Raw genomic sequence first — 26,001 nt, 5'->3', positions numbered from 1 at the left:
GATAGACAGCCAGGATCACCTGCCAGGGAGACAGCATAGAAGACTCCGTTGTAAACTGGTACCAGCAGAAGCCAGGCCAGGTCCCTGTGCTGGTCATCTAACTTAACAGTGTCCAGTTTTCAGGGATTCCTAAGAAATTCTCTGGCTCCAGCTCAGGAAACATGGCCACCCCGACCATCACTGGGATTCAGGTTGAAGACAAGGCTGTCTATTACTGTCAGTCATGGGACTCATTCCGCAGTGACACAGGCAGAAGGGGAAGTGAGACAAAAACCTTTTCTCCATCTGTCACACTCTTTCTTCAGCCCCAGGAAAAAACTGTGGACAAATTCATGAGCAGGTCTTGCCCTGTTCACCCAGATATGAGACCTTCAGGCTGCCCTTCCCTCCAGGTCTCCAGGTAGGCTATGAAAAGGGTGAATCAGGAGTCAATACACAAACAATTATTATAACTTTATTCTTGTTTGAAGAAGAAGTAGAGGAATAATTGAACATGTAAAGTGAAAACATGGAGTACCGAAAAAGAGGAAATATTGAACTTGTAGAGATGAAAACTACAATGTCTGAAATTTAGAAAATACACTCGGTGAGATTGACAGCAGAAAAAAGATTAGCTGCAAAAAAAGATTAGCAAATTGTATAATACAGCAGCAGAAATTGTCCAAGATGAAACACATAAGGGAAAAATAAGGATGGAAATTAATGCTAGAAAGGAACAGAGTATCAGTGAGTTGTAGGACAACTTCAAACAGCCTAAAGTATGTGTAATTAGTCTTTGAAATAGAAATGGGTGGAGGAGAAATAGAAAAAAGTATTTGCATAAATAATGGCCAAATATTTTTCACCTTTGGTGAAAACCATAAACTGAAATATCCAAGAAGCTCAACAAAATTCAAGTATAAGAGACATGAAGGAAACAACTCCAACATAAATCATAATCAAATTAATAAAATCCAGTGATGAATGGTCACCTAAATAATAATGCTAAGAGCAGTTCTCATTAAAAGCAATGCAAGAAAGAAGACAGTGGAGCAATGTCTTGAAAACACTAAAAGAAGAAACTTGTCAACCTTGAATTCTTTTTCTTTTCTTTTCATTTTCTTTCTTTCTTTCTTTCTTTTTTTTTTTTTTTTTTTGAGACAGGGTCTTACTCTGTCACCCAGGCTGGTGACGTCCAGGTGACAGCTCACAACATCCAGGGCTTACATGATCCTCCCACCTCAGCCTCCTAAGTAGCTGGGACCACAGGTGTGCAACACTATGCCCAGGTAATTTTGTATTTTTTGTAGAGATGAGGTTTTACCGTGTTGCCCGGGCTGATCTCAAACTTGTGCACTTAAGCAATCTGCCCGCATCAGCTTCCCAAAGTGCTGGGACTACAGGTGTGAGCCACTGGGCCTGCCAACCTTGAATTTTTTATTAAAAAAAACCAAACAAACAAACAAAAAAACTTTCAAAAAAGGAGACAAAATAAACCCTTTCCAGACATATGCAAAATTACAGAATTGGTCGCTATCAGACTCTTACAATTAGAAATGGTCAAGGACATCCCTAGACAGAAAGAGAATGATACCACAATGAAATGTGAATTTATACTGAAAAATGAAAACATCAGATATGGTAACCACAAGGATAAACATAGAAACCTCTGAATTGTGTTAATGTCTAATAAAGATAATTAACACTTCAAAGAAAAGCTAACATAAATACATTGTGATTTGTAATGAAAATGAAAGTAAATTATGTGACAAAGCACAAAAGCTGAAGGGATGAACAACATGTTATAATGGTCTTATACTATATGTGCATATATAATAACACTTGAAGGTAAACCTTGATAAGTTAAATACGTACTGTAAACCCAAGCAATCATTAAGATCAACTCTTTTTTTGTTTTTTTGTTTTTTTTTTTTGGAGACGGAGTCTCGCTCAGTCACCCAGGCTGGAGTGCAGTGGCGCGATCTTGGCTCACTGCAAGCTCCACCTCCCGGGTTTACGCCATTCTCCTGCCTCAGCCTCCCGAGTAGCTGGGAGTACAGGCGCCCACCACTACACTCTGATAATTTTTTTGTATTTTTAGTAGAGACGGGGTTTCACCGTGTTAGCCAGGATGGTCTCGATCTCCTGACCTCATGATCTGCCCGCCTCGGCCTCCCAAAGATAAACCCTTTTAACAGAAATAATTATGGCTAGTAAGCCATATTAGAGTTCTCCACAGAAACAAAATCAACAGGATATGTATGTGTGTATATATGTATAATATATATATGTGTATATGCATGTGTATATATAATGTATATGTGTGTATATACATATCTAGGTACAAATATATGGAGAAGAAATTGGTTCATACAATTGTGGCTGACTAGGATGAAATCTATTGGGCAGGCTGAAGCCTGGAAATTTAGGTAAGAGTTGATCTTGCAGTTTTGAGTCTGAATTCTGCAAGGTGGGACTTCAGGAATCCTCAGTATTTGCTCTGAAAACCTTCAGCTCATTAATGATGCCCACCTGCATTGTGGAGAGCAGTGTGCTTATATAAATTCTACAGATATAAATGTTAATCGCATCTGAAAATTATCTTCGTGTCAACTTCTATACTTGTATTTGACAAAATCAACTGGGCACTATACCTAGTCAATCTAACACTTAAAATTAAACATCCCTTAAGCCAGCAAGGAGATAAAAACAAATATTTTTTAAAAATCAGTTAAAAAAAGGAGACAGAAAAAGGAAAAGAGGAGCAATGAACATATGGCACAAATAGAAAATGAAGGGCAAGTTGGCATATTTCAACCAAATTATGTTACTAATCACATTAATTGTAAATAGTCTAAATATCACAATTAAAAGGCAGAGATTGTCATGTTGAAATGAACAAGACTCAACTATACATGCTGCCTAGAAAAAAACCACTTCAAATTATAAAATCACAAAAATCCAAGTACAAATTAAGTACAATTCCCCCCACTCCCAAGTCTGTTTCACAAAGCAGTACAAAGAAGGATTCACAGTAAATTTTTTTTTTGAAGTCTTACTGTGTCACCCAGGCTAGAGTGCAGTGGCACAATCTTGGCTCACTGCAACCTCCACCTTCCAGGTTCAAGTGATTCTCCTGCCTCAGCCTCTGGAGTAGCTGAGATTGCCTACCACCATGTCTGATGAATTTTTGTATTTTTAGTAGAGACAGGGTTTCACCGTGTTGGCCAGGCTGGTCTCGACCTTCTGACCTCAAGTGATCTGCTGGCCTTAGCCTCTCAAAGTGCTGGGATTACAGGTGTGAGCCACCATGCCCAGCCCACAGTGAACTCTTAATAACACACAGCTATAGAAATATGCATCACCTCTCCCATCACCCTTTCCTCTCTCTGGCTTCCAAAAGCTTGGTTCTGGTACCAGAGCTGAGGGAAAACATTCCACAGAAATATTAAATCAAGGTGAAGAAGGGAGATTCTCAAGATGTAAGTGAAAGGCAAATGAGGGAATGGAAGCCGCAATGCCCTTACATGCATGAGGACATCTCCTGCATGAGGATGTTGTTTGAGACATTACCGAGGAATTGGTGTCCATGTTCATGCAGGACATAGGTCTATAGGATATTTTTGTCATGCCTTTGTCTGGCTCTGGTATCAGAGTAATTCAGGTCTCAAATAGGTAGTAGGGAAATGCTTGCTTCTCCTCTATATTCTGAAGGAGATTGTGTATGATAGGTGTCATTTCTTCCATAAAAACTTGATAGAATTTACCAGTGAAGTCATTTGTACTAGGTGGGCTTTTCTTAGCAGGAAGATTTTAAATTGCTATTTCAATATATTTATGTGTCATAGATCTATTCAGATTTTCTCCTTTATGAATCAATTTTGACAATTTATGTATTTCCAGATATTTATCCACTTCATTTAAGTCATCCATAATTTTGGCATTTATTGTTCACGTTATTCCCTATAACCATTCTACCTTTTGTAAGGTCAGTAGTGATGTCACTCTTTAAGTCATGGTTTTGACAATTTGGGTCAGGAGAAGATTTGGAGGAGGAGAGAACAAGGTTGTCCTGATGTTGTCTTGGCTGGAGTGTGACTTGGAGAAAAATGACTTGAATGAAAATACAGTCAGAGGGAGACATCTGTCAAGTGGTTCTGGTGCCTGGATTTCCACATGTGTGGTGACCGAGCCCAGCCCAGTGCTTCTACTCATGCCCAAATGTCCTGGATTATTCCCCTGAAATACTCAGGTGAAGCTCCAGCTACACCATGACATCCTGATATTTTAAACAGAGAAGACCAGTGTCATGGACACCGGTGATCTGCTCTTCAGGGCTGACTCATTAACCATGGCAGCTGGGAATCCCAGGGGCCTCACAGCTCTTTTCTCCCTCAAATTGCTGCTGGCTGCAGAGAACTGCCTCCACCAAGGGCATGCCCCTTTCAGAGTGTGGCTCAGGCCTAATAACTGCATGAGACTGAAATACCAAGGCCCTGTCTCAGGTTAGGATGACCTTGCAGGGCCTCCCAGATGAGTCCTCAACTGAAGTCAGATTTCAGGCTGCCCAGTTGTGCTCCCCCCATACTTCCTTCCAGAGCGAATATCTCCAAACACTACTGCATGCAATTTTCCCTCTCAGAGTCTGATTCCAGGGAACACAAACTAGAAAACAGTCTACAAGGAAGAGTGTGGAAGAAGAGAGAGCAGCACAGAGACAGGACTCTGGAATCTGCAAATATTCCTGAGCACTGATGATCACATGAGTGGAAGGAAAATATTTAAGGCCAAGAAAAGAACCACTCAAAGACATATGAGGGAACACTTGCAGGGCATGTGCATGCACGTGCGTGCACACACACACACACACAATCAGAATAGCATTTGTTCCTACAACCAGTGTGGAAATGTGCCTAATCAGAGGCATCAGGTTAACTAATTAGAATTTCTCTGCCCTGGCTGAGCAAAGTGGCTTACACTTGTAATCCCAGCAATTTGGGAAGCTGAGGCAGGAGGCTCACTTGAGGCCAGGAGTTCGAGACCAGCCTGGGCAACATTGTGAAACCCTATCTGTACAGAAAACTTAAAAAATATAGCTAAGCATGGTGACATGCACCTGTAGTCCTAGCTAATCAGGAGGTTTTAAGCATGAGGACTGCTTCTTGAGCACAGGAGTTCAAGGCTGTATTGAGCCATGATCTTGCCACACAGTTTCAAAAAAAAAAAAAAAGAAAAGAAAAGAAAAGAGAAAAAAAAATGAACAAGAAAAGCTCTGCCTTAGTGTAGGAGGAACTAACTATAGACTAAAATCTGCTCCTATCCCTCCTAGGGCACTGTAAGAGCAAGTTCAGGAAGGATCATACTCTCTTCAAGAAACCCTTCTGAACCAAAGAAGACAAAAATATGTGGAGAAATATAAAAATATCATGCACCTAAAAAGCAAAAATTCATGATGTCTGGCATTTTATTACAATAGCAGGACAATATGAGTCAGAAGTAAAAAAGTTGATCAGCTCATCATGGCCCTGAAATTGCACAGGTAATACACTTTCTAGACAAGAACAAAAAGCAGTTGTTATATCTGTAATCCATTTGTCCTGGATGGTAGAGTATTGATTGAACAAGTTGAATGGAGACATGAAAGACATTTAAAAAACACCTACATTTAAGTCCTAGAAATGACCACAGAAATATATGAAATCAAAGTACTTTGAATGAGATTGCTGGTATATTACATGCTGAAAAAGAAGAGATTAGTGAATCTGATGATATAGTAATGAGAACTATTCAAAATGAAATATGCAAAACTACTGAAAATGACAAGAAAAGAGCATCGTTGAGTTATGGGACAACTGCATGCCGATGCAGCCTAAAATAACATAATTGGTGTTACTGAAAAAAAGAAGTTGGTGGGGGTAGGGGAATATATAGAAAAACTACAAAACAAAATAATGACCAAAAATGATCCAAATTTTGTGAACATCATAAGCCATCCATTTTCACAAAGCTCAACCAGCCCCTGACAAAATATATTTTAAAATATAAATACGTTAAGATAACAATACCAACACATATCATAATCAAATTGCTAAAGAACAATGATGAAGAGACACTCTTAAAAGCAGCCAGAGAGAAAAGACATGTTAGATATAATGCTAAGAGCAGAGTTCTCATTAGAAGCAATACATGCAAGAAGACAGGTAGCTACATCTCTATAATACTAAAAGGAACAACTGTCAACACTGTAGTCTTTACCCAGTGAAATATCTCTCAAAAATGAAGGCCAAACAAAACCCTTTTCAAATATACAAAAACTTACAGAATTGATAAATCACAAGCCTTCACTAAAGAAATGATGAAAGACTTCTCTCAGACAGAACAAAAATCATACCAGATAGAAGTGTGAATCTGCACAAAGAAATGAAGAGCATCAGACATGGTGACTACATGGATAACTATTTTAATAGCGCATAATGTAGAAATAAAAGGACTTGAACAGCACTATAGAACAACTAGACTTAACCGATGCCTGTAGAACTCTCCAAGCAACAAAAGCAGAATACACATTCTTCTTGCATGCACATGGAACATTCTCCAGAAAAACCATATAAAACAGATTGATAATTTTTAAAAATATAGAAATCACACAAAGTATGTTCCCAAAACAATGTCATTAGAGAAATACAAAAAAATTGAGGGGAGACTGTGAAAACTGCATGAAAAAAATTGAGATGAATGGACAAATCACTAGAAATATATATTCTATTAAAAGTGACTCAAGAAAAAATAGAAAACCTGATTAAAACTATAGAAAGAGATTAAGTTTGTAATAATAAGAAAAGCCTTCCCATAAGGAAAGGCCTAGGCACAGAGGGCCTCACTGGTGACTATTACCAAATGTTTAAAGAAGAATTAATAGAATTTATCATTAAATTTTTCCAAAATATAAAAGAGATAAAATCACTTGCCAACTCTTTCTATGAGGCCAATATTACCCTAATACCAAAACCAGACAGAGCCATTACAAGAAAAGATAAATACAGAGCAATGACCTTACTGGATATAGATACAAAAGTCCTCAATAAAATACTAGAAAATGTAATCTAATGAGATATAAAAAGAAGTACATACCATAACCAAGTGATATTTATGCAAGGAATGCAAGGATGGTTTAACATCTGTGATTGAATTAATTAATAGAAGGCATTAATAGAAGAAAGGACAAACCACATTGTCATCTCAAAATCACTTAAAATGTTTTCATGCAAGCAGACTTTCCTTCTTGTTGTTTTTAGGCCATTATGAGAAGTGGAGATGGCATGGGGTGGTATTTCATGCAAAGAATCTGGATATTCCATGCTCAACTGTGAGGATACTTTCTGATAAACATCAAGGATTGTAACATTATGTTTCTGTATGTTCAGAGACCACTTCCTGGACAAGATATGTGTACAGAATCGAAAGGACAATTAGGATTTTGGCAGGCATTGAGTGAGGAGTGGAGTCACTGCAAGTGTCAGTCAGAGAACAAGAAAGATGTTAGGAACCATGTATTTCTACCTGGCCATCCTACTGGGATACCATCCCCTTCCCAACACATCACCCATGTGGCTTGTAACAATGTCCATACTTGAAACATTTTGTCCACATAATTACAGGTCTAGTGCTGGAATCAAGCTCCCTTTGATGACATCAGGACAGTTAAAGGATCCGCATGTCTAACTGCCCCCAGGTGATGCTAACGTTGCTGCCCTCTGAGGACCACAAGCAAAGTAGCTCAGCTCCTGACCTCCTGCTCCCAGCACAGGTGAGATGCACCTCAGCTACATCTGTGAAGCCCAGGTGACTTTCTCTGCCTCCTCAGGCTCCCTGGAGTGATGACCCAGGACTCATGCCTCTGCACATTTATCCTTCCCCTCAGAGTTTGGGGCCTTATCAGTCCTGTTACATCTTCTCAGCATCTGGAACCACTGGGGAGGTGGTCTCCATCTCCTGTGCTGACACAGCAGCGACATTGGGGGTTATAATTCTGTCTCTTGGTAACAAAAGCAACAGGGCAGAGCCCCATATGACTCAGGGGTGAGACCAGGAAAAAACCTCAGAGATTCCAATTCTAATCTCAGGCCGTTCTTTGTATTCTTTTATGAGCCAGTTAGTCAGCTGGTCAGTCAGCTGTGGCCACAAGAAGAAATGGAAGAGAGGTTCAGAAAACAGCCCTAGAGACCACAGGCCCAGAGCTCTAGAGACAGCAGGCCCAATGTGCTACACAGGGCCACAGGGAAAGACATCAGGTTCATTAGAAGACAGAAGACAGGAGGGCAGGGGATCCCTTAGACCATGATCTTTATCAGAATTTCCTCAGGAAAAGCAGGACAAGGTAAAAAATTTATGATTGGCTAGCCTGAATAATGTCAGCAGGCTTTGGGCTGCTGAGGTGGTCTCTAGCTGCTTGGTACCTGGCCCTGGGATGATAAAGGCAGAGGAATATCATATCCTGGGATGCACACACCAGACAGGGGTGGTGAGGCTCTGAACACGTTAGTTTCTGTATGAAAGGCAGGCTCCTGACTGAGCCCATTGCTCTTTCAAGGAATAGAGAATTGGGAAGACCCAGGAGGGGTGGTCTCTTCCCAGACAGAAATGTTTTTTAAGATGTCAAAATATCAAAATATATAGAAAATTATATACAGTTGACCCTTGAATAACATTGGTTTGAACTGCCTGGGTCCATTGATTTTCTTCTGCCCCTGTCACCCATGAGACAGCAAGATCAACCCCTCTTCTTGCTCCTCCTCCTCAGCTACTCAACCTGAATGCAACAAAGTCCTTTATGATCATCCAGTTCCACTTAATGACTAGTAAATATATTTTATTTTCCTTATGATTTTTAAAATAACATTTTCTGTTCTCTGGCTTACTTCATTGTAAAAAATACTGTATATAATATACATAACATACACAATATGTGTTAATTGACTGTCTAAGCTAGGCCTGGCTCTGACCCTGATCCTGGGAGACACTTTAGGCAGATTGCTATGGAAATAAGTCCCTCAGTCTCTGACCATCTCCCTCTCCTCCTCGGCAGGCTCTCTGTCCTCCCATGGGAGCTCAGTGCCCATGGTGCAGACAGTCCCTCTCAGCTGCTCAGGACCAGGTAGGGAAGCTCTGCTCTGTCTTGGTACCCGCAGAACCCAGGCTGGTGCCCATGCTGGGACTTTAATGTGGTGACAAAGCTCCTCATTCAGTGCTGATTGATTCTCTGACAGTGTCTAGGAATGTAATTCCCCTGACCAGGGGACAGGTTGAGGATGAGTTTCAGGGTGGATGACAACAAAACTCCCAATGACACAGCCACAGGGAGAACTGAGATGCACAATCTGCTGTCCCCAGCCTGGATCACACTCTCCCCCTGCATTTAGTAAAGTTGCTTAGAATTAGGCTGAAGAGATCAGGATTCAATTTTAACATTGACCTCTCTCTCATTTTCTCTTTTACTCTCTTTCCTCCTTCTCTCTTCCTCTCTCTTTCTTTTTCTCTCTCTGTGATACTGAAGCCCTTTATTCACCCCCATTCTCAGCTATGAAATGGACATGGAACCCTGACATGGTGAGTTTCCTCAAGGATCACAGGAGTGGAGTAAACACCTGAGCCCTGTCTCCAGGTGTCCTCAAGGGTCTACACCACAGGCTCCTCCATCCTGCTCTTCCCTTACACAGGGGTTCCCCTCAGATCCTGCCCATGCCTAAATTTAGGCCCCATTTCTTTTAGACCTGTGGACACTTCATCCTGAGGTTGCTGAGGGTTTTTCTCCCTGCTGACGGAAGATCCCATTGATCACATGGTCTGCTTGTTGTTTCTCAATCCTGGAGCACAGCTGCAAGTGTCACTTGAGACACGGCCAATCCCCCATACAGGACAGCAGTGAAGGTGGAAGAATCCCAGAGTGACCGGGTACAGTCATTCATTCAAATTCCATGGGGCTCTTGCTGCATCACTGGGTGTCATCCTTTGGGAACCTGGACTTCTAAACTATAGGACTCAGAGTTAGAAAACAGAATCATAAATTCCCCATGTAAGCCACTATTTCCACCCCTGGTCCTGGACTCAGATATGTTACTAATAAGGAACACAGTTCCTCATAGTGCTGCCGATTGAGGACATGGTGGGCAAACTGTGGTTGACGGGCACATCTGTCTTGCATCCTGCATTGGAACACAGTCTTGCTCATGCCTTTATGAGTGGCATGTGGCTGTTTTCATGCTGCAATACAAGGCTTGGTTGTGGTGACAGAGATCCTATGGTCTGAAAACCTGAAATACTATACTAAAGGTCCCATACTGTATCATGCCATCTACACGAATTATCTACAATAGACAAATCCATGCAGGCAGAAAGAAGATGAGTGGTTGCCCAGAATTGGAGAAGGTGATGAATGAGGAGAGGCTGCTCACTGGGTGCAGAATTTTCTTTTGGGTGATGAAAATGTAGGAGAACTACACACACAGCTGGTGGCTCCCCAACAAAGTGAAGGTGCTAAGTGCCACTGCGTTGTACATTTTGAAGTGATTAATTCTAGGTTATATGAATTCTACACAATACAAAACTATGATTTTCAGAAATTGACTGTTGTAATTGAGTTATTATATCTACAACTTTATGATGGCACTAAAGGACCATGAGCAGTCAGTGCAAAGGATCCAGACAGTATTTCAAGGGCCCTTCCAGAGTAACAAGACATGAAAAGGCAGCTCTGGTTGTCTCTTGCCTGGCATATTTTACCCTCGGAGTTTTTTGTTGTTGTTGTTGAGATGGAGTCTCGCTCTGTCACCCAGGCTGGAGTGCAGTGGTGTGATCTCGGCTCACTGCAAGCTCCGCCTCCCCGGTTCACGCCATTCTCCTGCCTCAGCCTTCTGAGTAGCTGGGATTACAGGCGCCCACCACCACGCCCGGCTAATTTTTTGTATTTTTAGTAGAGACGGAGTTTCACCGTGTTAGCCAGGATGGTCTCGATCTCCCGACCTCGTGATCCAACCGCCTCAGCCTCCCAAAGTGCTGGGATTACAGGCTTGAGCCACCGTGCCCAGCCAACCCTCGGAGTTTTTATGAGCACCAAAGGGTGCAGGGAGCTGGCAGCTACCCCCCAGGTGCCTGGCTCACTCATGTCTGGGTGCAGCAGCTCCCCCATCAGGCAGCCGGCAGAACTGAAAGGGAAGAGCTATATCCTTCTGAGCCCCCACAACTGTGGTGCAGGATTGTTCCCGACACTCCCACCTAGGCTGCTTGCTCCTGCACACTTAGAAATGATCATTATTTCTGCCCAGGACCTCCCTGGTCCTGCTCTCCTCTCTTCCTCCCCAGGCGACCTTGGGAACTTTACTCACCCTCTGGCCCTTCCCTCCTCTGTTCAGTGCTTTCCCTACCCACTGGGATCAGCTCAGATCAGCTAGTCTGTGGGACATTAGGGATCAGTCACCCATGTGAGGCCCTCGACGGGGTCCCAGGATGGAGCAGTGTATGTCCCCACAAGGCTGCTTGTTGCACAAGTAGTGGAGGAACAAAGGGGTGGGCCAGCCTCCTCCTGGGCAGCTTCAGACCCTGCTAAAATAGGAAACAGCCTGGGGCAGGTGTGACCCCACTTGTGTCTTTCTTGTCCCTGCCCCAGCAGCAGCATCCCTGGAGGCCATACCATGTGCTAAGCAGATGCCAAGGTCACGTCATTCATCATCACCTGGAAATTCCCCTAACCACACCTTAATACGCTGCACTCCTGCCTCAGCTAAAAGTATCACACACTGCATTGCAATGGGTTTGGATCCCAGATCCCCTTGATGTTTGTCATAGCTCTTTCAGATCCTCGAAAACACCTACCCCTCCCTGCAGGTCAGTGACAGACTCTTCTTCCTCACACTTCCTTTCACTGTTTCTTCCTTCCTGAGAGCAGCTCCAGAGACTCCTCTTCAGGGAGGCGCCCCAACCTCTGATTACACAGCAGTCTGCCTGTCATTTTCTGTCTGTGCATTCTATTAATGATCTGCAGAGCACCTAAACTTCATGCCTCTTTTCCTAACATGTTTATTAATTGATTTTCTAGTGCTAAATACTCCTACAATCAATCAAAAATGCTTCTCCTCTGCTTGGACACTCATGAGAAACAGTCATAAACCATTTGCTATTTTATCCTCAAAAAGTAAGTGTGGAGTTCACTGCTGTTCCCCACATACTCACCAAATAATGAGAAACCCAGCAATTATCCAACTTTCTGCTCCATCATGACACAGTTGGCTTTCCTTTCATTTGTATGGACTTAAGACCTCAGGATGGCTGCTGCAGCTCCAGCTATTACACCCATATTGAAGAGCAAAGGTCCTGCACAAAAACAGTCTGTTTATTTCCGTCACAAGAGAAAATGTTCCCTGAGAAGATTTCCAACCACCTGGCCCTTACAGCCCAGGGGCCAACATGGGACCATGTGGTCAATCCAAGCCAAGAGTAACCAGGGAAAACAAGGATCTTTTTGTAAATAAATAGAGGAGAAAATACACAGTTAGAAGATGGTGCTTCTACTACAAACTGTTTCTATTACACAGCCCCAACCCCCATGTAGGAAACTCCTGGGGTCAGAGACAGTCTTTCTCATGCTGAATTCCCAGGATGGAATATTGCTGGATCAGAGTGGGTCTCAATAAATATTGGCTGGGTGGATATGCTCCTGCCTCTGTTTTTGGTGCAGGAGCCACCACTGCCTCATGTTTTTCTACACCTGGAGCCATAAAACTTGGTGTCTGAGGTCTGCAGCACTATATGCAGAGCCTTGGTAACAAGCATTGGACCACTCACCAACCCAGTGACAGTAGAGGGATGTCTTAGGTGGGCCCTGCCCATTTTCCTCCAATAGGATGTGCTCATAATTTCATGGGTAACCAAGACCCTTATGCGTGGTATCGAGGCATATAAGGCCAAATAAAGAAGAGGAATTCCTCTCTTGGAACCAGCAGTCCATGGACAAGGGAAGCAGGGACCTGAGCAGCAGGTTCTGAATCCACACCTGCTCTGGGGCAGGACCCAGAACCTATCAAAGGCTTCTACCATTAACTATACAATGGGCTCACAAAATGCAGACAGAATGACCTGTGAATTCCACCTGGCCGGGCTGGCTGAGAACTGGGGCCAAGACATAGTTTAAGGTAAAGATGTTGGCCCAGACTTTGGGACCAGCAAGTGGAGGATAAACCAGTGTGGAGCAGCCACCTGGGAAAAGCAGAGTCACCTGGCACAGCCACCTGGGGATGGGTGGGTCTGGGTGTCAGTGAGATGCTAAGATGCAGGGAACATCAACGATTATGACCTGAGTTGAGACCTGCAGTAACAATTCTAGAGTATTGCTGTTGACACTGATACACAAATGTTTTTTTTGTCCCATGTCTCTCACATCGAGCTCTTGTTGAATTTGCGTATTTCTCTGGCACAATTCCAAGTACTGTTCTTCATTTCATTGTAGTTCACCCCAATCATGCTAAAACTCAGGAACCATCAAATATTTCCCGAGCACCAGATCTCACCTGGCTCTGAGGGCACACTTCAGATATTAAGGCACAGCTTCTGTGACCTTCCCCAGGAGCTCCATCTAGGGCAGAATCTTATAGCCGCTTCATAAATCTTAAAAATCTCCATGTGCATTTGGCAAGGGATAAATTTTACTCAAGGTTTTCAGCCCAGTAGCTGTGCTCTCGGGCAGGACCCAGAATCTATCAAAGGCTCCTATTGTTAGCTATAGAATGGGCTCACAAAATGAAGACAGAATCACCACTGAACTCCACCTGGCCTGGCTAGCTGAGAACCGAGGCCAAGACATAGTTAAAGTAAAGATGTTGGCCCAGACTTTGGGACCAGCAAATGAAGGAGAATTCCGTGGGCTGAGGTGGGTCTGTAGGGTCCTCCCCTCCCCTCTCTGTGTCCCTTGGGGCTGAGCCCTTCTCTGGAAACTACAAAGCTACTCCAGCAGCAGCCCCTGACTCTGCTGACTTGCATCATGGACAGCTCTCTCCATCAAGGGGATAAGAGAAGCCTGGGAGAAACCTACCCACCCTGGGCCACAGGAAGCAGCATCAGGGATGTCTCAGTCATGGACTGGACCTTTCTCAGCCGCCTCGCTCACTGCACAGGTGCTGCCTCCAGAGTTCCAGCCACCCACGCAGCCCTGGGCTGTGGGACCAGCCTGGCCTTGATTGTGAGCTCAGCAGGGCTCTGCTTGTGGTGGAAAGGATGCTCATGACCTTGCTGCAGGGTGAGGGGCTGGTGGAGTTGAAATCTTCCCACTCTGTACTCCTGTGCTCATGGGCACTCTGAGGGGCACAGTCAGGCTCCCTTTCATCCCAGAAGCTCTGTCCCAGCCAGGCAGGAGCAAAGGAATCCTGAGGGTCAGCTCCTCGTCTTCAAGCCTTTTCTCCCTCATCTCCTGCAGGTTTCATGGCCACATATGGGCTGTCTCAGCCACCCTCAGTGTCAGTGGTGCCATTACAGATGGCCAGGATCACCTGCTGTGGAAATACTGTTGGAGGTAGATATGTTTATTGGTACCAGCATAAGTCAGGCCAGGCCCCTGTGCCGGTCATCTATAAAGATAGCAAGTGGCCCTCAAGGACCCCTGAGTGATTCTCTGGCTCCAACTTGTGGAACACGGCCACTCTGACGATCAGTGGGTCCCAGGCCAGGGACGAGACTATTACGATAGCACCTATGATGGCAGAGGGAGCAGCAGGCAGTGGCTCACAGTGAAACAGACAGATGGGGGTGTGGGACAGGAACCTCTAATATAACTTGGCTCAATGTCTCACATCCCCTCTAAGACAGGGTGTCCAACATTTTGGCTTCCCTGGGCCACATTGGAAAAAGAAAAATTGTCTTGGGCCACACATAAATACATTAACACTAACAATAGCTGATGGGCTTAAAAAATTGCAAAAAAATCTCATAATGTTTTAAGAAAGTTTACAAATTTATGTGGGGCCATGTTAAAGCCATCCTAGGCTGCATGTGGCCTGCAGGCTGTGGGCTGGACAAGCTTGCTCTAAGCAGTGACCATGACTTTGGTCTCAGTTCACTCAGGCGGTTTCTCATGGTAGCCAAAGCAGCAGGAGAAATTGTCAGATTTCTATTTTACCATGAATTTTACAATTACATTCATTGTAAATCCAAACACCTTGTCCCTTTATTACCTGGGCCCAACAGAGACCAGTGCACAGGTTCATGGGATGAGAAATGTCTCCAGAGAGCTTGGTTTCCGCACTAGAGACAGTTGTTTCCCTCCCTTTCAACACAGAGTGTGGCAGGAAAGGAACCAGTTCTCTGAGCTTCTGACCCTGAGAACTTGGGCTTGAGAAAAAGAAAGCATTTTGAACCAGTAGGATTGTGCCTGCAGAATGAGATGTTCTACTCTGGCCCAGCCCAGCTCCTTTCATTTCAGGAGCTCTGTCTGGGCCAGGCAGGTGCAATTGAATCCTAGGGATCAGCTTCTCAGTTTCAAACCTTTTCTTCTCTGGGTGTCTGAGAACAGGAGTTGTCTCGCACGTGCACATGAGAAAGAAGTGCACACATGACTCTCAAGTGTGAGCAGCAAAGACAGAGCAAACCTTTCCAGAAGGGGCAAATTTCATTAAGATGACAGGACCCTGTTACACAACTCCACGGGTCTACACTGGGATCTCCTATTGGATCTTGACATAAATGCAAGATTTCTTCTCCCTTCATCAATTCCTGCATTGCAGTAAACCCAGCTGGGTTCTAGGGCTCAACCAGCAGGGCACTCCCACCACTGTGTGGACCTGCTGCAGAGCCTTCCTGCTCTAGGACCCACAGACATTAAACTTTTCTTTGTTTTTGATATTTGGGTTGAAGCAACATCCCAAGTGTGAATAATGCTTCTTCCAGAATCCATCATGACCATATATACTTCTTCTTGATGTGAAGTTAGGATGTAATAATGTGTCCTTTTTTTCTGTGGGAGGTGCTCAGCTGTTCTAAACAAGAAGACCCCAAACATTTCTGCTCATATGAAGGATGACTCCCTAGGTTTGCTTTCCTATTCTCTGAATGCATGGGTCTCCCCAAATCTTCCAATGACCTTCCACTGCATGCACATCTCATCCAAATACCACCACATGGTGGATGCTTGGGATGTTCTCCTGGGTGTCCAGGTGGTCCAAGACCCCATGATGATATCACGACAGGGAAGGGAGAGTTAATAAATCTGAAGGCATAAAACATGAACATGTACTGTTTCCATCCCACATGAAGGCACATGCATCTGAGCCTACTCTCTGGGAGGAATAGAGATCTCAGTTTCCACATCAGGGTTGCATTCTATGCACCCACAGCCATGTTATTCTGCTGTAGCAGATGCTACACTTGGCACCAACATTGCAGATGGAACCATGACCTTACTGGAGTTGTAGAAATCTACAACTCCAGTTTGAGACCAGCCTGATCAATATGGTGAAACCCCATCTCTACGAAAAATACAAAAATTAGTAGGGCATGGTGGCGTGTGCTTGTAATCCCAGCTACTCGGGAGGCTGAAACAGGAGAATCACTTGAACCTGGGAGGCGGAGGTTGCAGTGAGCCGAGATCATGCCACTGCACTCCTGCCTGGGTAACAGAGCAAGACTCCGTCTCAAAACAAATAAACAAAAACATTCTTACAGATTATCTTGGCTTTTATTCCTTTATTCTACCAATAAGTTGTTAGCCTCTCTTATGTGCCATTTGTTATAAAAATCAGCTGTCATTTTTATGGAGACTGAGAAGTCCCCTGATCTGTCCATTGTAAGCTGAAAACCCAGTAGGGCTGGTTTTATGGGTTAGTCCAAGCCCCAAGGCTTGAGAACCAGGGGAGCCGCTGGTCTAAGACTCAGTCCAAGGGAAGGAGAGGATCAAGGTCCCACTCATGCAGTCACACGCAAAGGAGGAATTCCCCCTGCCGGTGTCTTTTGTTGTATCCAGGCCTTCAATGGATTTGATGATGCCAACCACACAGAGGAGGGCAATGTGCTAACTGAGTCCAGGCATTCAAATGCAAATCTCATCTGGAAACACCCTCACAGACACACTCAGAAATAATATTCAATCTGGGCACCTCATGGCCTAGTCCATTTGACCCATAAAACTTACCATTACCATCATTAAAATGGCATATGTTATGTATATTTTGTCACCATAAAAAATTTGCATTCTGAAAATAAAGTACAGTGTCTTAGCCCATTTGTGCTGCTACAACAGAATATTTGAGATTGAGTGATTTACAAAGAACAGACAGTTATTTCTCACAGTTGTGGAGGCTGGGCAGTCCAAGATCCTGGTTTGGGCTTTTATACTGCATTCTCATGTGGCAAAGGCAGGAGGGCTGGAGAAACTAAAGGCTGCATGAAGCCTCTTTCCTAAGAGCCTTAATCCTTTCAAGAGTGAGGAGCTGTCACGCCCTAATTGCCTCTTAAAGGCCATCCCTTTTAATACTACCACACTGGCAACATCTGAATTTTGGAGAGGACACATTCAAACTATAGCAGCAGGTTTAATTTGGAAATAATTCTCCTCAAAAAAGCATTAGAATTGAGTAATGAGACCCTGCATATCCACTCCCTGGATGCAACAATGGGGTACATTGAGTCCTATCCAGGGGGCATTCTCTCTTCCTCTGTCTACTCCATCTTAAAAAGTTAACAATAATTTTCTGTCCACTGCATAATCCCATTTCACCAATTGCCCAAAATACCTACAGTAGTTATTTAATTATGTTTACTGACAGAATCCTCAAGATTCCAACCCTTATATTTGATTTTTACTTCTTTCTGATCGATCTGGCATTTATCGACGAAGATTCCTTTAAACCCTGGGCTTATGAAAATTTTGCAAAAATTCCACAGATAGGAAAGTGTTCATTGTGTACAGCAGAAAAACATTCATCATGCAGAGTGGAAACATGTTTATGTGTGGCAAGCAAAGGTAAAGTGAGTCCTGCATTTTAAAATGAAAGGACAGTAGATGGAAATTAGAGGTCACACTGTGAAATAATGAATTCTGTTAAAGGCAACAACATAGGTTAGTATAAAAGGCAGCATTATGGTATTTTTGGTTAGTAACTTCTCTTTGGAAACCTATCACAAGCAGAGAGACTGAATCCATCATTAAAACCTTCCAGCCAAAGAAAGTCCAGGACCAGATAGCCTCCATGGTTTTTATATCAACCATTTAAAGAATTAGCATCAATTCTTATCAAACTCTCAAAAACTAGAAGAGGAAGAAACTATTCCTGATGAGCCCAACATGACCCTGACCAAAGTCAGTTAAAGGCCCTACAAGATGTGACAACTAAAGACCAATATACCTCATGAATATAGATGCAAACATCCTCAAAATGTGTGCCAGCAACATGAATCCAACAGCATATTCAAAAGATTATGTCATATAACTAAGTGAGATTAATATCAGGAATGCAAGGAGGGTTCAATATAAGAAAATGAATCAATGCAATATACAACATTAATAGCTCAAGAGGGAAAATACATATTCCAAATAACATAGAACAACAAAATCCAACACCTGCTCTAAATGAAAAAAAAAGCACCCAGAAAACTAGAAGTAGAAGGAAACAACCTCTGTGTGATAAAAGGCATTTGTAAAAATCCCACAACAAACTTCACAATAATGGAAGACCAAAAGCTATCCCTGTGAGATCTCCGGATGCCTAACCTAAAGCCTAACCTTATTTAAGTGAGTTCAGCAAAGTTGCAAGATGCAAGATCACCATGCAAAACTCATTTTTTTGGGGGGCGGGGGGACGGAGTCTTGCTCTGTCGCCCAGGCTGGAGTGCAGTGGCTCAATTTTGGCTCACTGCAAGCTCCACCTCCTGGGTTCACACCATTCTCCTGCCTCAGCCTCCCAAATAGCTGGAACTACAGGTGCCCGCCACCATGCCCAGCTAATTTTTTGTATTTTTTAGTAGAGACGGGGTTTCACCGTGTTAGCCAGGATGGTCTCGAACTCCTGACGTCATGATCCACCCGCCTCAGCCTCCCAAAGTGCTGGGATTACAGGCACAGCCACCGCGCCCAGCAACTCATTCATATTTTATATGCACCAGCAATGAACATCTGAAAAGGACATTTTAAAAGTAACTCTATTTACAAGACCACCAAAAAGAATAAAAATAAATTTACCCAAGAAGATGAACTTCTTGTACATTGAAAATGTCAAGACATTTCTGAATGAAATGTGCAGAGATGCCTCAGGTGGCTCCTGCACATTTCCCCCCAGTGAAGCATGTTTGCATTTTCTTGGGAACTGAGCACCCCCTGCTTGGTCGTAAGGCAGACAGGCCACACAGAGAAGAATAATTCCTCCCTTTGGGCCAGCAGTTCAGGGATCAAGAATTCCTAGACCTGAGGAGTAATTTTTGAATCTACACCTAGACCAAGGTGGTGTCTGAGCCTCCAGCAGTCAGTGAAGAGCAACCAGCAGTGGTCAACAGAGAGTCACGTGGCAAAGCTGCCTGGAGCTGGGCTGGACCTGCGTGTCAGGGAGATGCTGACATGCCGGGAGGGTCAGTGACGATAACCTACCACTGGGGGGAAAAATGTCCTTCTTTTTCTAGAGTATCATCATTGACACTGATGTTTGCTCCATGTCTCTTACATCTGGCTCTTTTAGAATTTGCTTATTTCACTGCAACAAGTTCAAGTATTATACTACATTGCATCCCAGCCCACCCAATTATGCTAAAACTCTGGATATGCTCAAACACTTTCAGAGCAGCAGATTTCTACCTGGCCCTAAGAGCATAGTAGGGATAGTGAGGCACAGCTCCTAGGGCCTTCCCCTGAAGCTCCACCAAGGGCAAAAACTTATATAAGCTTCATGGATATTAAAAACCTCCATGTTCACTTAGCAAGGGAGGAATTTTATTCAAGCTCTGCAGCTCAGGAGCTGTGCTCAAGAGCAAGACCCAGAACTTCTCAAAGCCTGGTTTTGGCACCTGTAGAATGGAGCCCAAAAATGCAGACAGACTTACCTCTGAGCTCTGTAGGGCCAGGACAGCCCAGGAGTAAAGCCAGTTTGAGACACAATTTGGGGTGAAGACGTCGGCCCAGAATAGAACCAGGAGAGGAAGAAGAATCCCGTTTGCTGAGGGTGGGTCTGCTGGGACCACTCCTCTCCTTCCTGGGCCCTTTGGGGCTGAGCCCTTCTCTGAAAACCACAGAGCTACTCCAGCAGCAGCCCCTGACTCTGCTGATGCATCATGGGGATGAGAGGCCTGGGAGGAACCTGCTCAGCCTGAGTCTTGGGAAGCAGCATCGGGGGTGCCTCAGCCATGGCCTGGACCCCTCTCCTCCTTGGCCTCCTCGCTCACTGCACAGGTGCTGCCCCCAGGGTGTCACCCACTTGCCCAGCCCCAGGTCTCCAGGTCCAGCCTGGCCCTGACTCTGAGCTCAGTAGGGCCCTACCTGTGGTGGGCAGGATGCTCATGATCCTGCTGCAGGGCAGGGGGCTGGTGGGGCAGAAATCCCCCCACACTGTGCTCCTGTGCTCATGGTGCCATAAGGGCACTTTTATTCCTGAGGCTCAAGTCAGTTCAGGCAACTGGCAAGATATTCTTTAGTTAATCCCCAGAGTTTCAAGCCTTTTCGCTCCTCTTTGCTCTCCTTGCAGGCTCCGCGGCCTCATATGTGCTGACACAGCCACCCTCAGTGTCAGTGGCCCCAGGACAGACAGCCATGATCACCTGCAGGGGAAACAATACTGGAAGTAAACATGCTTAATGGTACCAGCAGAAACCAGGCCAGGCCCCTGTGCAGGTCATCTATGGGGATAGCAGGTGGCCTTCAGGGATCTGAGTGATTCTCCAGCTCCAACTCGGGGAACATGGTCACCCTGACCATCAGTGGAGCCCAGGCTGGGGACGAGGCTTTACTCTCAGGTGTGGGGCAGTGGCACTGCACACAGTGACACAGGCAGACAAGGAAGTGAGACACAGACCCCTTCCCCATCTGTGCTGCTGTCGTCCTCCAGCCCGGGAACACTGTGGACAAAGCCATGAGCATGCATGACCCAGTTCACCTGGATCTGAGACCCCCAGTCTTTTTTTTTTTTTTTTTTTTTGAGACGGAGTCTCGCTCTGTCGCCCAGGCTGGAGTGCAGTGGCACAATCTCGGCTCACTGCAACCTCCGCCTCCCGGGTTCAGGCCATTCTCCTGCCTCAGCCTCCCGAGTAGCTGGGACTACAGGCGCCCACCACCACACCCGGCTAATTTTTTGTATTTTTAGTAGAGACGGGGTTTCACTGTGTTAGCCAGGATGGAGAGCCCCAGTCTTTACTTCCTTCAGCCCTCCAGGCGGGCTGTGCAGAGGGGGCATCCAGAGTGGATTTAGGGCTGAGGTGACCAGGATGTATTGGGGTTTTGTGGACTCCACTGTGATTCAGGGAAATGAGATCTTCCAAGCAGACCAAGGTCAATATCCTCAGTTGTCTCTGGATTTCCATAGGTGGTGATAGGTCAGTCCTTGGCCGAAATGTCCTGGATCAGTCCCCAGAACTGCGCAGCTGAGGCTCCTGTCATTCTCTACAGAAAAACTAGTGGAGTGGACACTGTAGGATCCTCCCAGATCCCCTCTTATGAGCTCACCCACACAGCACTCCTGGGAGCTTCTGGCAGCTCAGAGCTGTTCGGTGCAGAAATCTGCCTCCCCCAGGTTTATGTCTTTTCTCAGGGAGGTTTGGTTTCATGACTGCCTGTGGCCAAGGTCTCAAGACTCTTCCTCAATGTAACAGGATCTGAAAATCCTCCAAGATCCATAGTTCCTTGTAGGGCTGACTGAGGCCTCGATATGTGTCAGGACCTCCTTCTGCCTGGTGTTGCCGCCATCACTTTCTTAATCATCTGTGTATGATATTCTCCGTCTCAGGGTCTGCTTCCAGGGAACCCAAACTAAGATCACCAGCCATCGCCAACACGGGCCATGAGGGAGCTGAAGACGCCACTGTACAATAGAAAGCACCAGTTTACTCTTAAATTACCACTGCAAGTCTGCAAATGCCCAGCAAGACCCGAGTGTTTTTTTTTTTTTCATTTGTGTAAAATGAAAAGGGAGCCTGACATGCCAGGTGCTCTGGGTTCTGAGGGAGAGTTAGAGTCAGATCCTTCTGCAGGAATTCAGGGGCAGCAGGAGCAGCCACGCCCCATGCAGGGACCACAGATGCACCCAGAGGGTGAGCTGCAGGATGGACACTGCTGCCCACTTCCACTCTCTACATCCTGTGCAAAAAAATCATTGTTTTCACCCCTTCTTCAGCCTATTAAAGTTGTCACTTAAAAAGCCACTACATCTCATCCTGTGAACGGAAACCCATCCACATCTCCATCAGCCACATAATCTCTACATAAAGATTCTTCAAAAAATAGTAATAATAGCCGTGAAAAAGTATCTAAAATATTGAATGACAATTAGACTACATATGAAAATGGCACTATTTTTGATATGCTAGGTAAATAAAATATATTATTTGAAGTCATTTACCTTCTTCTCTTTATACGTCTAACGTGGTGACTAGACAGTGGGATTCCCATGAGGCTCACATCATACTGTGATTGAACAGTGCTGGTCTACACCTCTTCAAGTTAACAGGGGCTGTGGAGTGACCTGGTGCAGGAAATATCATCTCCATCCATAGGATATCAGTGTGAACCCAGGGAGAGGCACTGGTGCAAGAGAGATGAGAACAGGGGTGTGGAGTAGGGGACTGAGCCTTCACTTTGAGCCAAAGAAGTTTCCTTTCCTACCCTCAGTCCTGAACAAGAGGGATTTCTGGACTTCTTTCGGTTTTCAAGTTGTGCCCCTTCAGATTTGGGGCTGTCTGGAATTCTGCCAGGGGACACTGAAAAAAAATAGGAGTCCCACACTGACTGCTGTATTTCATCTGCTGGGGCCATCCCAAACCACTGTGTACAATTTCCTTTCCTGGTGCTCAAATAGCTGCTCCACGCACTTGTCGTGGTTTCAGAGATGAATCTAGGTGGGAAGACAGGATAGTGTATGTTATAATACTTAAAGGGAACCCAAATCCGTTAATATTTATTTTAATATGGAACATTAAAAGAGTTTTGTAATAGGCAATGGGAAAAGGTGAAAAAAGATAAAAGCTTTTTGAGAAAAAAAACAAAAACGAACTTATAGAATGTGTATGTGTCTTTAGTGTTGCAGGGTTGAGACAGATCAGCTTTATGGCGCCCCATGGATGTGCTGAGATGGGGAAAATCAAGAAAGAAGGAAGTATGCACCTCTGTGACTCAACAAATAAATCAAAGTAAAATGGACTTAAATCTTTCAAAAAGTCATTCACAATTAATATCACTCAGAAATGCCTGTTAGCAAACTTTCCCTTCCGCCTGCTGACTCACGTCTCCATGGATCACCTGTGTGCGGAGTGGCTCCGGTCAGTGCTCTGTGTTCCCTCCACAGGGCTCCCTCCAACATGTGCCCTGTGTGGATGTGGGTGCATCGCCTGGGGTGGCTGATGTGCTCCAGGGATTCGATGCTGCAGATGCCTCAGCACCAAGGGTGGGGATGGGGATGGGACAAGGCTGCAGCTGGGGAGACCAAGGATCAACGACACACAGCAGGGGTTTCCACGGCGTGAGCAGCCTCATTTCCTGATAGTAGAGCGAGCCTAAAGGTAGGTGCCAGGCAGAGGTACCTGTGGGGTGTGCCCAGGCCTGGAGGGTTATAGAGACACAGGCGCCACACAGCAGAGACACTGAGGGCCAGGAGCTCACTCAGGTGAGGGACTTCAGCAGATCTTTCTTTCCTGAGCAAATCAGGTACAAAGAGATCAAGTCCCTGCCATCAGAATAGACAAACAAGGACTTTCATCTCCTCAGCTGAGCCCCACTGTCCAGGGAAGAAGTCTCTGAGCCCAGGCCCAGGTGAGGGTGGGATGAGGCGAGGAGCCAGGACGCAGATTTTCATGGAGGCCCCGCCCTCCTCTGAGGCAGAGGGGATAAGACAGGGCTCCGCTCAGGCCCAGTGCTGGGGTCTCAGGAGGCAGCGCTCTCGGGACGTCTCCACCATGGCCTGGTCTCTGCTCCTCCTCATCCTCCTCACTCAGGACACAGGTGACACCTCCAGGGAAGGGGCCACGGGGACCTCTGGGCTGATTCTTGGTCTCCTGCTCCTCAGGCTCACCTGGGCCCAGCACGGACTCACTAGAGTGTGTTTTTTCCTTTTTTCAGGGTCTCGGGCTCAGTCTGCCCTGACTCAGCCTCCCTCAGTGTCTGAGTCTCTTGGACAGTCGGTCACCATCTCCTGCACTGGAACCAGCAGTGACGTTGGGCGTTATAACTGTGTCTCCTGGTGCCAGAAGCACCCAGGCACATGATTTATGATGTCAGTTATTGGCTCTCAGGGGTCTCTGATCACTTCTCTGGCTCCCAACTCTGGCAACACGGCCTCCATGACCATCTCTGGGCTCCAGGCTGAGGACGAGGCTGATTATTACTGCAGCTCATATACAGGCAGCTACAATTTCCACAGTGGACATAAGATTGATTCTCAGGCTCCAAGTCTGGCCAGTGAGCTTCTTTGAGACTCCCTGGGATCCCAGCAGTGACACTGATCACTATTGCTGTCCCACACATCCCAAGTGACGAGGAAGTAAGACCAAAACCCTCCTGAGATTCCTGCCTTGTGTCCTGACGTCAGGGTTGTTGGGATTCCTGTCATTCCTTCAAGATTGTTCAAATAAGCAGTGACAATCACTCCCATATGAGATATGAGAAGAGAATAATTCCACGTGAACCAAACCCATGAAGCCCACACCGAAGCCTGCCAAGTTCTCTGCAGTCCAGCACGATGGAGGGAGCATTTCCATGGGGACTTTTAAGAGTATGTGGAATGTCTGAGGAAACCAGGCTCAGCTATGGGTTTCAGAGACAAAACTCTTGGATGTCTCTGCATGGCCTGGGCCCCTCACGTGCTACCTCTCCTCACTCTTTGCACAGATGCTGCCCCAGGCTAAGCCCCCACAGGACCCTAAGCCTAGTTCTGATCCTGAGCTCAGCCCAAATGATGCTTCAGGAGATGGGACCCTGAGAATGAGCCCTAAAATCTCCTCAACATGCAGCTTCTGTGGTCTCTTAGACTCAGCTACCCCCAGTAGAGGTGGCCATAAGACACCTGTCCCCCACCTGCTCAGGAGACAGTGGAGCAGGCAACAGTGCAGAGAGAACCAGCAGGAGCCAGGCCAGGCCCTGCATCCAAAGCAGCCCCCAATCCCCACAGATTCACCAGCTGTAGCCTGGGGTACAGCCCCCACCTTCTGCAGGCTGAAGTGGGCTTCTCAGCATGGCCAGGCCATGATGGGGGATGGCAGTGTGTCCATGGGACACAGCCCTGCTGCCTGCCTGGCCCTCATGCCCTCTCCCTCCCCACCCTCGTTAAGCTCTGCCCCAAAGGGCCCCGGTTCAGAACTCAGGACACCTGGGTCAGCTCCTGGACTTGCCCCCACTGCTCTCTGTTCTCCTGAGCCACTTAGTCTGTTTTGGCGTCAGTGTTACCTGCTGTAAAGTGTGGAGGCTTATACTGAACTGAGCAGCTCTTTTCTTCATTCAAAATTAAAAGATAGAGAAACAGTGAAAGTCATGTGAATTAAAGCCTGCTGAGGGGGTGTCATTTAATGGGCTTCAATGGGCTTCAGACAAAACTTCTTGTCTTTCCTCTGCAGGGATTCCAAGAAAGGGACTCAAAAAGAGCTTGCTTTCTGTATGGTGGGAACAGCAGTCCCCAGCTGAGATAAGCAGGAGAGTTCCAGTTTCATCAGGAAGACAGACTAAGGTAGTATAGAAATCCTCTCGGCACAAACTCTGAGAAGTGTGGAATAAAATAAAGATAAACATAATTTCATGTTTTCATGGTACCGACGACAGTGATGTTAGCTCACAACTAGGCTGCAGTGCCTGGAACATCGGGAAATCGC

The 26,001-nt window shown here is 45.5% G+C and overlaps 1 pseudogene; it reads left to right on the top strand.

Moving 5' to 3' along the window:
- Nucleotides 1-24,094: 24,094 nt before the first annotated feature.
- LOC129023687 (immunoglobulin lambda variable 2-8-like) lies at nt 24,095-24,612 on the top strand (annotated as a pseudogene).
- The last annotated feature ends 1,389 nt before the right edge of the window (nt 24,613-26,001 follow it).

This window comes from Pongo pygmaeus, chromosome 23 (assembly GCF_028885625.2).
Source record: "Pongo pygmaeus isolate AG05252 chromosome 23, NHGRI_mPonPyg2-v2.0_pri, whole genome shotgun sequence".
NCBI lineage: Eukaryota > Metazoa > Chordata > Mammalia > Primates > Hominidae > Pongo > Pongo pygmaeus.
This window is presented reverse-complemented; position numbering and strand designations above follow the sequence as displayed.